The sequence below is a fragment of the Pezoporus flaviventris genome, unplaced genomic scaffold (genome assembly GCF_033815535.1).
Source record: "Pezoporus flaviventris isolate CSIRO_AGI_PZ_B2104156 unplaced genomic scaffold, CSIRO_AGI_Pfla_v1 ptg000015l, whole genome shotgun sequence".
Lineage (NCBI taxonomy): Eukaryota > Metazoa > Chordata > Aves > Psittaciformes > Psittacidae > Pezoporus > Pezoporus flaviventris.
The window spans coordinates 4,010,356-4,023,013 of NW_026892563.1; the positions used below are offsets into that span (position 1 = coordinate 4,010,356).

General features: G+C 41.0%; 1 non-coding gene across 1 annotated transcript; it reads left to right on the forward strand.

Moving 5' to 3' along the window:
• The first annotated feature begins 10,459 nt into the window (after positions 1-10,459).
• TRNAG-UCC (transfer RNA glycine (anticodon UCC)) lies at positions 10,460-10,531 on the forward strand. The gene has a single exon. It is a non-coding gene; the product is annotated as a tRNA-Gly (tRNA).
• Positions 10,532-12,658: the final 2,127 nt, after the last annotated feature.

Genomic DNA, 12,658 nt, shown 5'->3' on the forward strand with positions numbered 1-12,658 from the left:
TAAGGCTGGGTTTCTCCACTGTATCCTGCGGTGCCAGCCTTGGCACACATCTCAAAACCTTTTGGGGTTGTGTGGTTTATGCAGGACCCTATAAGAAAATGACAGCATTTTGTGTGGTTTAGAAAGCATCTTTTCTTGAGTGTTTAAAAAAAAAAAAAGAGCCACAACCAAACAACAGTGATCATGAACAATAGTTCATGGTTTTGGTAATCATGAATCATACTTTTCTTTTTGTTTCTTTTCTGAACTGAGAAGGTGATTTCTGGTATGCTTTTTGCCTGTTTTTCAGAAAAGGCTTTTAAAACCTTCAACTCCTGTATTTCTTTTAACTCCAAATAGTGAACAGTATTGAATTGCTGCCATAAAATACAACTCCCCTAAGGAGACAGACATGATTACAATATTAATATTCCATGTAGCAACAAATACATGAAGTGGTAACTCATTGCTCTGGGAAGAAACACATTCCAATGATTAAAGAAAAGCATCTGGGAGGAAGGCTGCTGTTCCTGCCTCTGTGAGTGGCTTGACATACAGCATGCAACAAATCACTTGAGGCTGGGATATTCAAAAGTTGTCTGAACAAGTGGAGACCACAAGTGTGAAATTAGGCAAACCCCATCCTCCTAGTGTATTCAGTAATAAGAATGACCCTAAATGTCCTTCAGCTGATATTTGTATTCACACCAGCTACGAAAAGCATAACGTAATGCCTCAAGCAGAAATAAATTTTTAGAAATCTTTTTCCATGAGAGCACACTTCACGCGCAGCCATATATCCCAGTTCATGAATGATGAGATTTTGTGGACAAATGCCTTACATTTTGTCCTTCTTGATTCTTTGCCCACAGATTTGCATGTGTTCCTCCCATTCTTGGTATACCTCTAGCCATCCTATATAAGCATTCATCAATCCCTTACTGCAGTCTTAGAGCTCTTTACTAACAGGGATTTTGATCCTGCTCTGCCAGGTTACTGTTGGACAGCCAGTGAAAGTACCTGTTTCTCTCACCCCACAGCAGTATTGCCTGGGTCCACCTTCCCACCCTGGCACTTCCCTTTTCCATTGCTGTTGGGTTCCCACAATCCATCATGAGATCAGACAAACTCCAATCATCCCCTCTCACAGCACACTGCCCTGAACCAAGACTATAACCTGCCAACAGTGTCATCTTTAAGTAGAGCAGCTGGCACACTTGGCAGAAAGGGAGCACCACTGAGACTAATTAGAAGATTAGAATCTTCTAATAAGCATGTTTCAAAAGGCTTCAGATTCCAAAATCAGAAGCATTAAACACCTGTAGCATCCCTCAATGCAGAGATGTTTGTGTGTCATTGCCCTCCACCTACTTAATTAGTAGTCTAAACGTAGCCGAGAACATCTCACATCAGGCTTCCAAATTTGGTACCCAGAAAGGGAATTGCTAAACTGAAACCCCGAGAGGTTACAGTGAAGGAATGATCCTTCTCACTGTCTGTCCCTTGACATAAATATATGAAATACATATGAAATGGTTTTGAAGATGATATAACCCAGGTTCCAGGAAGCTTCTGATAAGGCTTTGAATTGTGAAGTCATGCACTTTGCAGAAAGAAGGTCTATCTATGTGGTTTTACATGCTAAATTACTGGGATAACAATTTAAAATCCTGTAAGATTAAAGACATTTGAAAAGGACCACCATCATCCAACAAAGTGGCATCTTATGTACCAATACTTACACTTTTCTTTTAAGTTGGGAGTGTTATTCTGTTGACTTCAGAGCTTCCCACTTCTGCCATGCTAACTAGCAGTTTGCTGTGTTGTGAAGAGAGTGAATTCTGTTCTCCGTGGTCATAGTGCCTAGGGAAAGTCATACAGGCCCAATTACAGCAACACTGATTTGGACTGAAAAACTGTTGTAACAGTAGAGCTTGTAAGTCACTACAATGGTAATTCAGGAGTCTGTGGACCCTCTCATGCTGGAGATTTTGAAGAACTGGGTAAACATTTGTCACAAATCATGTGAATGGGTCTGGGAGGGGACAGACTAAGGGTGGCTTTTCAGGGTTCTGGTTGTCTATGATTCTCTGACACAAAAGTCTTAAAGTGTTAAGGCAAAATAGAAGAGCAGTGCAGTTTTCCATTTTGGCCAATCCCAGAAGAAAAGCAGTATTCTTGTGCCTCAGTACTGCACTGAACTCAGCCATGAAAGCTGTCATAACAACATTCATCCAGCCATGCATACAAAATGCAGTTACTGTAACCATCGTATGACTAAATGTGTGTTTACCTACAGCCATTACTTGCCTAGCCTTGCATTTTTTCTGCAGGCATTGACTGATACGTGCAATTATGGTGGCTCCATGCATAATTCAGTGGACATGGGCTAGATTCATAATTTTTTTTTTCCCAAGGAAGCATCAATCTTCTCTTTAGGAAGAGAGAAAACAGGAAAAGACTGGTTAATAAAAATAGCACAGAAGAAAGCTATCACCACTAGCCCAAGTGTGTCAATCATAATTCATTCCATTTCATCTGCAACAAACCATACCATGAGCATTACACATCAATGTGTATATTTCTACACCAGCTGAAAGTGGAGCACACAGCAATATACCATATGCTACAGTCCCTACCCAGATTTTGAGTCTCCATTCCTTCCTAAAGACATGATAATTTCACCAAATTCTGTGGAGTTAATCTAGATTTACTTTGGCACAAAAGTAAAGGAATGCATTGCAGAGTCATCTGTTTCAGAAGCCATTTAACGAGAATTTCTTAGAGAGAAAGGTTTGGATAAAACCAGCATAGAAATCTGCAGATTAAAGCAAGCTGGAAAAAGAACAGAGCAACCCATCATAACCAAGCAAGAAATTTTCAGTGGCTAACACCATAACTTGATGGTCATCATGTTTTTACAAGGGATCTTGGGTGTGTATCTGAACAAGAGGCTTGGCTCACAAATAAACCTCTTCAAGTGATGTCATATTCATAGACCAAGATGCATAGCCCTAATTTATTCATGCTAAATGCCAGACAGTTGGTGATTTTAAAAAAGATTTCCTATTAGGCTGTTAAAAACAGGTCTGCTTAGTGCAAATAGAAATATTCACTATTAATATTTGAATTACAAATTTTTCTGATTTTTTTAATTAGGGATCTAGATTGCCCAATCATGCCATATTGTGGAGTTTGGAATGGCTGTTTCAGTGGTTTGCCCTTCTCACGATGTTTCTGAAAAAGTATTTTTTCTATCTTTATTTAAATGAAAAACTTTCTAGAAAATAGGGAGCTTACTCTGAAACAATTGTTCCTGGATGGCTTTATTGACATTACAGGATCTTACCTGAAAGTTTTCATCAGTCTTCTCCAGGGATGATGCATAATCAGCTTAAAAGAAAAAGAACACAGATAAGACTAAATCACCCCTCCCAGTGTTCTTGGATGTATCACTTAATGCAAAAAGCAAAGCATTTTTGCTTTCCCATTTCCCTAAATACAGACTCTTCAGAACTAGTCATAACTGTGCAGCTCCTCATATTTTATATATATTTTAACTGCCTTTTTGGACTTAACCAGAATATTGACCCGTTGTGAAATAGGATAAATTTAACATTGTCATGATACATATCACTCCCTACCCTGTCTTAGAGTCACTCTGGCTCTGATAAACCTCCCTGAAAGAAAAAAGTAAGAAGCAGAAAGGGGGGCCCTCAGCAGAAGTGATTTGAGCTGAAGTCAGAAAGGACAGAACTTAAATAGCCTCTGCTCCACCCAACACCTTATGGGATTTTTCCTTCCCAATGAAGATGTAAGCGTCAAAGTAGGCTGATGGAATAGACTGATGATACACCAAGTGACACAAAAAATTTCCTCTCACATGCTCTGGATTTTGTGTTGAGTCCCTCAATGTGCAGTGTCTTGACCCTTGACAGAATGAGCAACAGTGATCCTACAGAACTTACCATTGATAATCTCGTCGTTGCTGCTGCAAATGCCAACAGAAGCTCTACCACTTGCACAGTTTGGTCCTGAGGCAGCCATGCTCTTGAACTTGTCTATAAAGGCTGTAAGTACAGGAATACTTGACTGAATGGTTCAGGATCTGTTGTCTGGCCTCATAACCCCTGCAGATCATCTTCATCAGCTGGTATTACTTTTAGCTTTCATCTAGCTGAGTTGTTGAACAATTATTAGATGAATGCAGATTGGGGAGATGGGCAGCGCAGCATTTAAGAGACCTCAATTCTACGTTTGAACTGGAAATCCACAAATTTTAATTGCAGACTTTTATTCTATCAGCTCTACCAAGAAGCAGCTTCAAAACGGACAACAGGTGAACTGGGTTTTTTAGCTGTCCAGTGAGGACAGCACCATGAATACATCTCAGAAAGTGATATCCAGTGGCTGTTGGCCTTTGCCCATCCTACCCTTTATCCCAGCCACGATTCAACTGACTGGTTTTGGCCCCTAAAGGCAAGAGAGGGCAGACCAGATCCCAGCTGCAGTATATTGAGGACTGAGGAATCCCAGGAGCAGGAGCTCAGCACACTCAGACTAGGTATTTCCTCACAGCAGGGTTGGGAACTTGAAATTACCAACATGGTAGTGAAGGGGAAGTTGTGATTTTGCACGTGAAGAGCATCAAACAGAGCTACCACATGATTCTCAGAAGCAAATTAAACCTAAGGGACACCTTTTTTACTGTACATCATGGCATCACAATTCTTGCACAAAGATACACACACACATATTGATACTGCATATGCTTGCAAATGCACCTACACACATACATGCAGCTAATGTCAAGATCCATAATCAATTGCTAGTAATTTGCTAAGGGAAAAGGAGCAAAAATGTAATTCCCAGGTACAACTAAAACTGTTAAAACCCCCAAGTAAAAACCGTCATTAACATACAATGCTCCTCATATTTCACATAGATCTACTGAATATTTCAATCCAAAAGTTATCCACATAATTTATTACATACAACCCCCCCAGGGTGAGCCTGGGCCCACTATGAGGCATTTTCCTGAAGCTTGAAAGCTGTTTAATCTTCTTTTCTGGCCCCTCTGAGATAACTTCTGAATGGACTCTTTAAGCTTCTTATATTAAAAGGTGATCACAGAGCAAGGCCCAAAGCCGAAGTTCCCTTCAGAGGGTGGACGCATGCTGGGCTTGACCACTTATCAGTAAACACTGACAAATTTCAACCTCTTGTACAAAATGGTCTGTGTATATTGAAGCAAATATATATATATGTGTATAAAGAAACTTCTTAGGACAGCATGAAATCACTAGTGAAATCTCTAGGAAATTACCAGGAGGGGAAAAAAGAGAAATATTTCTAAACAAATGGTTAAAACCTTTCCCCTTGTGGCTGATTGAAATGAGAGATATGAGGGCTGGATTCAGCCTTTTATTAGGAAACACTGAGGTTCTGCAGTATAGTTTTCCCTTTCTTTAATTTAGATCTTTGCAAAAAAATTGGCATGAAATACAAATAAACTACAAAGCACTGAGAATTAGGCCATTTGTCTGTAAAACTAGATATAATCCCCAAAATAGAAAAACATAGAAAAATGCATCAAAATGTATTAGAGATGACAGGCCATATATTACACAGGCTGTTTATAAAACTTTAGATCACATATAAGTACCACTGAGTCACAGAAGCCTAACATTAGATGTAAGAAGCATCATACAGATGGATATTAATTAAAATAACAATTACTGGTAAGCACTACATTTTGCTAGACATAGTAACAGATCAAAGACTGGTGAGGTGTTCACAATAATGAGAAAAATAAACATTTTCACCCTGGAATATGTGCATATGTACACATATATGCGTATATTGCTAGTAGGAAAGAGTTGTGGAAATACATAAATCTTCATTAATACAGCATTTTAATTGCTAAAATAATATTTCTTATCTCAAAGTCTCTCTACTGGGACTGTAAGTTTATTTTAAAACCCCACAGCTCTTGCCTTACACAGATACTATAGACCTTCAGAGCCAGTGTTCAGACCTTGGATTTACCTGGTTCATTTGGGTTTTCATAGAAATACCGAATGGTTTGGGATGGAGAGGACCTTAAGATCATCTAGTTCCAATCCCCCTGCTATGGACAGGGACATCTTGCACTAGACCGTGTCACCCAAGGCTTTGTTCAACCTGACCTTGAATTGCCAGGGACTGAGCATTTACCTGTTTCAGTGCCTCATCGCCCTCACAGGGAACAACTTCTTCCTTATATCTAACCTGAACTTCTGCTGTTTAAGTTTCAACTCATTACCCCTTGTCCTGTCACTACAGTCCCTGATGAAGAGTCCCCCCTCAGCATCCCTATAGGCCCCCTTCAGATACTGGAAGGCTGCTATGAGGTCTCCACGCAGTCTTCTCTTCTCCAGGCTGAACAGCCCCAATTTTCTCAGCCTGTCTTCATACGGGAGGTGCTCCAGCCACCTCTGAGGTGGAAGGACACCTCTGGGGCCAAGTCAGAGCAGCAAGGGTGGGATCAGCAAAGGAGTACAACTGCAGCATAGCTTCAGCAAGGGTGGGATCAGCAAGGGAGTACAGCTGCAGCATAGCTTAGGCAAGACTCAGCACTAGGGCTGCAGCTGAAATGTGGCACCCAATCCTGGAGATGAGTCTTCCTGCAGCTCCTTTTGGCCAAGTCACTGCTTTTCCAGCCATGAGAACCCAGATTTCATAGGGACCAGGTACCAGAGGTGGCCTTGTGCACAGCAGCCAAACCACCAGCACTGGAGAGGACATGGCAGAACTTGTACATGGGGCAAATGTTTCATGATGGAAGCCTCAAGATCTCCAGTTTTACCTGGACAATAAAAAACACAAAGCTTGGTAAATTAGGACTGATGGGAGTGGGCCCCAACCTCAATTTCAGAGGGCCACTAAAGAAAGAAGCCATGCCACAGAGTTAACACAGTGATGGTTTTCTTTCCAGTGCCCCTTCAGCATCTTTTTATGAAGCGCTATTTGTTTTAGACAGAGATTTACAGCGCTGCATCGTCTCCACGTTTAAATGCATCTGTAGGATACTGGCATCCTCACCCTGATTCTACACTGAGTTCCTATTAATGTGCCTGGGCATGAGAGGTGAGTCAGACCCACTCTTCTGATCACTTTCATCTGGAACACAGTGAACATGTTTCTTTGCAGGCCAAAATCTTGGGTCTTACTGGCATAACTCTGCTGCAATGACTGGAAGCCTGCAGAAAAGCTATGTAGATAGGATATGAGGAAGTACTGCTCAGGCTGTTTTCATCAGCAAAGATGTGAAATAAAGTATTTCCTAATGAGGATTTGAGGGGATTTTTATATCACTTGAGCTCTGTCACTAGATCACCAGAATTCTCACCTGCCTTGTGACATAAGGCAACTCAGGATGGTCAGGATGGGGTCACCTGGACTGAGTTAAGAAGGAGCTAGCAAAAAAAAAACATCACCATCCCCTATCACCCAAAGACAGGCCATCCACTTGACCTATGACATTTCAGATCAATATAGTAATTGTTTGAGTAATTATGGTACTGTTTGCTTAGGTGGCATTCATTTCCCATTACAAGATTTCTGCCCTGATAGATCAGAGGTACTCTGGTCTATCTTGGAGCTGAAAGGGTTGTACCCTTTCTGGATAACATTTGTAGGTAGAAGAGAAAAAGGTCATTCATGATGATTTTTCTGGTATACTGGCTTAGCTACTCATTTGTTTTATCACGTGTCCTTTCTGACACAGCATGAAATAATAAGAGAGTTAGATTGTCTTTAGGGAAAACAGGCATCCAGCTCGCAGAAGACATCAGTTTTAATAACACAGTTTAAAGGAATCCTTTCAATATATTCGGGGATTTGTTCACCAGTTTGGGTTCAGCTGCTTGCAAAATAGATAGAAGAAACCTCTCTGTGTAATATAACCAGATGCCATGTGCAGAGCCTGTGACATATGGTCCTTCAGACGTGGAGATAATCACAGAGGATAATTCTTGAGAGCCCGTTAGGATTCCAGAGTAGCTGTCTCTGCCATGTGGTTCTTGCTGATGTCTAAATATAAATTTACTCACTTTATTTTCAAAAACACAGCTGAAAGACTTTTAAAAGGAGTGGCATGAAAGCAAGAAAGTATCAACCCTAACTACTCAATCGAAGTGAGAAATATATTCCTGATTCCATCCAACTTCAAGGCAAATTAATGAACTAAATAGAAATCTGCAGCTGAAACTCAGTGATATAAGAATAATCTAATTTTCCACAATGAATGCAATGAGGATTTCAAGGGAGCCTACATAAGCTTTTGTTCTATACAGGGGTTGGGCAGGCAGTAGATACACCCTGGTCTTTGACCTCCTCCCTGAAAAAAAAAAAAAAAAAAAGGAGTTAAAAAAACCAATCAAGCCCTGTTTTCAGTATAAGAAGCAAAACCGATAAAGCTTATGTTGTTATCACAAAAAGTATTTCAAAACTATTTCTTAACACAGAGGCTCTAAAAGTACCGGCTTCCCCAGCTGTGCACAGGGGGTCCAGGCTGGTATTTGCTCATATGCCATTCCCATTCTGATCTTGGTCCTCCAGTACTGACAAAAATAATTCTCTAAGAGGAGAAACCACAGCATATGGTTGCAAGTGTCTGAAACACCAGCGATGCCTACACTGCACTTCTTTACCCCACACAGAAGAGGACTAGAGCTTAGCATGTGTGTCTCTTTCCAGCTAGTTCCTACCACCATGCCTGGGAAAGGTACTGGAGATACCTATGCTAAGGAATGGTCCAAAGGGGGTGTAGGCAAGACTATATCAGCATTGGCTTGACACACTTTCTGCAGGCTTTGCACCTACACGGAGCACCACAAGCCTTCATACATGTCACTGGACAAGACAGCCACAGCATGGCTGGTCTATAGCACAAACCTCACAGAGATCATAGAATCATATCATAGAATAGTTTGGGTTGGAAGGGACCTGAAAGATCATCTAGTTCCAGCCCACCCTGCCATGGGCAGGGACACTTCCCTCTAGACCAGGTTGCTTAAAGCCCTATCCAGCCTGGCCTTGAAAACTGCCAGAGATGGGGCATTCAGAGCTCCTCTGGGCAACCTGTGCCAGTGCCTCACCACCCTCACAGGGAAGAATTGTTTCCTAATATATAATGCTAATGTCCAATCCTAATATCCAATCTCAGACACTTTGAATGAAGCCCATGGAATACCACTCAAAGTTTAAGGCTGCAGGTTCACCTGAAGACCAGAGCCTGTGCAATGCAAATGCAGTCAGTATGCTCTGGAGAGGACTTGCCTGAAATAGCAAGGCAGTTTGTTCCCCTTTATCCCAAGGCCAGAGTCTGATTCCTTGCCAAGTGAGCAGCATAGAAATAACCAGTAAATCCCTCCACTGCTTTCAGATACCAAACGAAATAGGCAGCTCCACAGACCAGGATCCATGGACACAGAAGTTTCACTGGACAGCAGACTACTCCTGAAACAATCTAGGAAGGTATGAAGGGACATGGTGTCATCACTGGAAATACTGAACTAAATATTTTAGTAGTTGTCACCACAGCAGCTGAAGGATGTGAAAGAAAGTCTGTAGGAAAAACGTAGCACCTTGTATTAAGCCAGCTGATGAATCTGTATCTCCCATAATATATTTTCTGACCTACTAGCTGCCTCTCTTCTGACACAGGGAATCTTCCTTGTGGTTCGTTCTTTTTTTCTCTGTTCAATGCAAAAGAAACTGAACGAAATTGTATCTTTTACTGTACAGAGAGTCAAAGTTCTGGCCTTATACACCCATGAAAGCAATATGTGTGAAAGTGTCACAAAAGTCTTCCATGGGTATTTTTAAACTGATACAGCTTCAAAACTGCTTAGCTGCTTGACAACACCCACCTCAGCTGGATGAAGGAGACAAAAATACCCTTGCTGGAGGTAGAATCGGGTCAGCTTTTAGCAAACATGCCTTACTTCTAGGGCACGCTCCATTTGTAGCATGTATCTACTTAACTTGCTGTGTAGCATGATTGCCCACTTAAGATGTGCCGATAGTGTCCAACAGAACTTTTAATGTATTTTAGATCCAGCATATCACAGACTTCTTTATTCACTCAAACAGAAGAGTCCAAAAAAAATCAGTTATTTTGGTGAGGATTTTTAAAGCATCATGTGCAGATCCTTGAAACCTGTGCTTCAAGACATTAGCAGGTAAATGGGGAAGAAAAGACAGTTTCCAATTCACTTGTAAAGGTTTAACTGCTTCACAGCTCATCTATGACACAAGGCAGAAACAAATTTACATTATCAGCCTTGGGAATGTGAATTTTGTGCATCCCAGAGTCACACAACATCCTCTGACTTGAGGAAGAAAATAATACGAGCCTTTAACTTTTCATATTTGTCATTCCATCCATTTTAAGAAATGAAAGTTCTTGAAGTAATTTAAGAAATGAAGTTCTTGGGCATTGGTGGTATAGTGGTTAGCATAGCTGCCTTCCAAGCAGTTGACCCGGGTTTGATTCCCTGCCAATGCAGAGCAACTTTTTAGATTCTCCTAGAAGGCATGCTAAGGCACATGAAAAACAACAAGGTGGTTGATGACAGCCAGCACGGCTTCACTAAGGGGAAATCCTGCCTGACCAATCTAGTGGCCTTCTATGATGGCGCTACGGAACTGATGGACAGGGGTAGAGCAGTTGATGTCATCTACCTGGACTTGTGCAAAGCGTTCGACACTGTCCCACATGACATCCTTGTCTCTAAATTGGAGAGACATCAATTTGATGGATGGACCACTCGGTGGATAAAGAACTGGCTGGATGGCCGCATGCAAAGAGTTGTGGTCAATGGCTCAATGTCCACCCGGAGATCAGTAACGAGTGGTGTCCCTCAGGGATCGGTGTTGGGACCGGTCCTGTTCAACATCTTTGTCGCTGACATGGACAGTGGGATTGAGTGCACCCTCAGCAAGTTTGCCAATGACACCAAGCTGTGTGGTTCGGTTGATACCCTGGAGGGAAGGAATGCCATCCAGAGGGACCTTGACATGCTTGTGAGGTGGGCTGATGCCAACCTCATCAAGTTTAACCATGCCAAGTGCAAGGTCCTACACCTGGGTGGGAGCAATCCCAGGCACAGCTACAGGTTGGGCAGAGAAGAGATTCAGAGCAGCCCTGTGGAGAAGGACTTGGGGGTGTTGGTTGATCCCTAGCAGTGTTCAAGACCAGGTTGGACGAAGCCTTGGGTGACATGGTTTAGTGTGAGGCGCAGGGGTGTTGGAACTTGATGATCTTAAGGTCCTTTCCAACCCTAACGATTCTATGATTCTACGTACTTTCATTGAATTAATTTAACAACAGAGGAACTAGAACAAAGACACAGGATTCCCATGCTGCAGGAGATACTGATCACCCTGGATTTGTTTCCTACAGAAATGCCACAGAAATGTGGAATGTATGAATGAAAGGAACAAAAGTTTGCACAACTGTGATTCAGGAACTTCTGGATTAAAATAAAGCATTTCTTGGCATTCAAAAAACAAGTCTTTCTCTTTGATTCACTGGCCTGAAATGCAGCTTCTTTTTTTGAGTCAACATTAATCTCTGTGTTCACTCCAGATGCCAGAAAGACTTTTGGGAGTTGTCTCCCGTCATCCTCTTGCTCTCCCAGATGGGAACTGCTCCCCAGCCAGACTGTGTTTCCCACAGCCTCTCCACAGAGCAGAGGTGTAGGAGCATCCTGTATGTATCACACTGACTCAGCCACAAGGAGATACAGCCATTGGTTTTCATTTTTCACGGGCCCAATTTAACCAGTCTTTTTTCCTGTGGCAAATTTTGATTTTCATGAAACCACTTTTCCTCATAGAAAAAAATAGGTGAATTTTTGCTATGGGCTATTAAGCATCCCTCAGAAAACAGGTCTGAAGAAAAAATGAATGAAGATCTATGTCACTGAAGGCAGATTTTTCCCTGTGAAGAAAACAAAAAATATTATGTGAATTAATTTGGTAGCTAATTCTTCTAAAATGATGGAGGTTTATTATGCACTCATTTGTATATGTAACACTCAAAGACAGATTAACATGGTCTGAATTTTATAAACTTGTTTATATATTTAAATAGCACTATGACTTACTTGATTTTGTATGACATTGAATTTTTTAGAATTGGTATATATATTTACTTAGGAAAAATGCACAGTGTGAATGTCAAACTTTGGAATAAATTCTGTTGTTCTTGTTTCTAAGGGACAGATTCAATATAATTAACATATTTTTCAATAGAGATGTATGGGAAGAAAACCACTTTTAATACCCATGGCAAAATAAATTATTTAAAACTTCACATTCCTCACAAATTCCAGTTCTCTTTTTGTCTAGTAATTATATACTCACAAATCTTAATTATCATAAAATATTGTGTAATAAATAACTTGCTGTCCAAAAAGTCAACAATATTCAGAGCTTCTCTTAATTTACTAATTTCTCTTCGTTATTGATAATCCTAGTGGATCGTAACTGGCCATCTGAGACTAGTTGATTTTGTTACTTGGTTGGATGACATCCAATCTGAATGAGAGGAAGAACAAGTAACAAATGATGGAGAATTAGAAGTGCCAAATGTATTTATTTTTTATAGTTGCAGACAATTTCAATTATT